This window comes from Haematobia irritans, chromosome 5 (assembly GCF_050003625.1).
Source record: "Haematobia irritans isolate KBUSLIRL chromosome 5, ASM5000362v1, whole genome shotgun sequence".
In the NCBI taxonomy this organism is placed as follows: Eukaryota; Metazoa; Arthropoda; class Insecta; order Diptera; family Muscidae; genus Haematobia; species Haematobia irritans.
The window spans coordinates 53,943,084-53,946,823 of record NC_134401.1 but is presented as its reverse complement, the minus strand read 5'-3'; positions in this window follow the sequence as shown (position 1 = coordinate 53,946,823).

The window sequence follows — 3,740 nt, the reverse complement described above, 5'->3', positions numbered from 1 at the left end:
CGACTAACATATGGTATTATTCAATTATTGTTTTTACTCATCAAAATAGATCAAAAATTATGTTAGTTGGGATTTTTATCGATAAAAAAGTAAAAACAAAAATATGCAACCCTGTCGTCAGGTAGGGATCGGGCAAATTGATTAACCGCACTTTTACTATAGCTAAAATCCATAAATAACTAAGTAATAGATGACCCATCGGTGTCAAACGCCGTCTGACAGTTCCCAAAATGAGGAATAAACGAAGAAAATAGGGGGAATTACAAATTCTCTCTGAGATTAGTTTTTACAATTTTTCTATTATATCCACAATTTTAACATTTTTGATACCCCTGATGATTTATAATCAAATTAAATATTGTAAAGTTTATATTTGCACAAAAAATTGTGACCAAAACCGCAATCTGGTCGGAGAGCGATGGGTCATCTATTACTTAGTTATTTATGCTAAAATCCACTTTTCATGGTGACCCAAATCGATCGACTAACAAAAAAAATCGAAAATTCACCCCAGGTACGAAAACTAAATTTTTAGCACCAAAATCTCTTTAAATATCTCAAGTGTTCATATTTGAAAAAATATATATAAATATACTAACTTTGTCATTTCGTTTGCAACACATCGAAATATAGGTCTCCGAGTCGATCTAGTGATCTCCGTCCGTCCGTCTGATGACATCACACTAACTTCCGAACGAAACAAGCTATCGACTTGAAACTTGCTACAATTAGTTTATATAGTATACACCTTCTAACAATAGTGCAAAAATTTCGATATCGGTCCATAATTATATATAGTTCCCATATAAACCGATCCTCAGATTTGACTTCGCGAGTCTCCAACCCTGAAAAGATTGGTTGAACAACCCTGAAAAGATTGGTCCATATCGTTCCATAATTATTTGACCTCTGAAGCATCTTGGAAGAGTAAATTTCATCCGATAAGGTTGAAGTTTTGTACGTGATCTAAGTATATGCCCTCTAACATCCAAGCAAACATTGGTCAATAACGGTCCAAAATTATGTATAGCCCCCATATAGACCGATTCCCAGATTTACCTTCCGAAGTCTTTTGGAAGAGCAAATTTCATCCGATGAGGTTGAAATTTGGTACGTTTTGTAAATATGAGACCTCTTTGGTGCATGTTGGCCCATAATTAAATGAGGTCCAATATAAACCGCCCCCAGGTTTGATTTCTGAAGCCCCACGCAGAACAAATTTTTTGCCTATCCTGTTGAAATTTGGCCCCCTAATTACCATGCGAAAATTGGTTCATATCGGTTCATAATTATTTATGGGTTCTATATAAACCAAAGAGACTTATTACAGCCTGTTTTTATATGTCGAACGAACTCTATCGATCAACAGAAATGGAAATAAAGAGCTGAATTTATAACCAAAAATCAGCTGTTTCTATGCATTTTAGTCGATCGATAGAGCTCGTTCGACATACAGAAACTATAGACTCCATCAGCGTTACCGTTGTGCCACTTTATTGGCAAAATTGCCTTTTTTTGGCCGTTGCCACTTCTGTGCCACGTTTTTCTTGTGCCACTAAATTTAATACTTATTACGATTTTGTGCCACTTTTTCAAAAGTTTAAATTTTATGGGAAGTTAACATCAAAAGCGATGCATTACTCAGATAATTGAATATTGTGCACCAACGATAAACTGCTATCGTCCATTAATGCAATTCAATCTAGGTTATGTCAAATTTATTGTAGCGTTAAATATCGTTTCTATATTATGGAAATGTTTAAAGTTTGTAGTGCGACTTTTGATATAATATACGAGTATTTAACAAAAAATATTCTTTAACAAACCCTACGGGAAATGGATCAGCCACAGGATCAGTACAAGACAAGTGCCTAGTGTGTATGGACCAGTCCCAGTTCTGGTCAAAACCTATAAAAGAGACCGGTCACTTTAACATGGGTTTGTCATTGACGGGCTAAATTTACACTTTAGGACACGTCTTGGACTGATTCCACGTCCTGGGACAATTTTATAGGAGCACCCCATAGACCAGAGCTTTCCATAGACCAGAACTTCCTAAATGGGGGGCGCGCGCCTTTTTTGGTTGAGCAGGTTTTGTATCATTAAATTTGTTCACAGAAACAAATAGTTAGGTTAGGTTAGGTTAGGTTATGTGGCAGCCCGATGTATCAGGCTCACTTAGACTATTCAGTCCATTGTGATACCACAGTGGTGAACTTCTCTCTTATCACTGAGTGCTGCCCGATTCCATGTTAAGCTCAATGACAAGGGACCTCCTTTTTATAGCCGAGTCCGAACGGCGTTCCACAATGCAGTGAAACCACTTAGAGAAGCTTTGAAACCCTCAGAAATGTCACCAGCATTACTGAGGTGGGATAATCCACCGCTGAAAAACTTTTTAGTGTTCGGTCGTAGCAGGAATCGAACCCACGACCTTGTGTATGCAAGGCGGGCATGCTAACCATTGCACCACGGTGGCTCCAAATAGCTAAACAAATAGTTAAACTAACGCTAAATTTAACTTATTTTTATTGGAAAAAAATTATTTACTTGTAGTTAAATTTTATTATTTTTATCGAAATTTTCTACAGCTAAATGAAATCTTACTTTTTTAAGTATGTGTCAAATGTTCATGAATTAAACGTGAGTATAAAGTTCAATAACCGTACACATAAGTTCAATATGAACTAAAACAAATTAACATTTTTGTACTATTCCCAAAAATAGTAAGAATGAACTACTACTCGTACACTGTTAGAAAAATATGTTTTTCATATGTTTCGATATAAACAAAATGTGTTTCGGGCACAATTTTTAAACATAATATATTTAAGTGCAAACATGTAATGTTCCCAAACTAACACTAAATGTTTGGAACACATATGTTAATATGTTAGAATATATTATGTTTGGGGCATACATGTCTCATAAAAATTATATGTGTGAATATAAACATATATAATTTTACAAATTTCGAGTAAACATATATATGTTGTGATATTTTATTCAGAGAGCGACAAATAGAGATAGAAACCGGGAGGGTTGACGATAGATATCAAATTAGCACAGCGAGAGAATCAAAAGAGAGCAATTTCTGTGAAACCGCTTATATGTTGTTTCGGAAACTGCTTTATGATAAGGCCAAAAATTTTATGTGCTTAAGTCTAAATATTATTTAATTTGAACATTAGAATGAGTATTCGGAATAAAGAGAATAGAGATTCAGAACCAAGAGAATAGACAAATGCTGCTTCGTCTTGAAAGCAGCATTTTACGTATGTGTGGACATGTGTTTTGTTTATCATTTTGCCGTTATGGGTACACTATTTTTCTTGGTTCGTTAAAAGAACCCGGAACGTACGAGGGGTAAGTCAAAATATTCAGGCAAAGCAAATTACAAAAAAAAAAGGTGGAAAATATACACAAATTACAAAGGGATATTCATAAAAATAACGAAAGGGCATTATACTCTTTTTAGAGTTGGGACAGTAAAATGAAAAAAGGAGGAAATAGTGAAAAATTAAAAAGTAAAATGTATAAGAACAAAGTTTAGTTTCTCTTTATTAATAAGTAGTCCAAGAGGAGTTGACGGACACCTTCAAATATAAAAGAGGGCATTAAGTTCGAGTTTTGCAGCTAAAACATTTGAAAAAAATTATTTTCTTTAGAATGAATTATTAAAGAAAAGTAAAAGGCAAAACAGGGTCATTTTAGAGCGATAATGCCAACTTAATACCGGC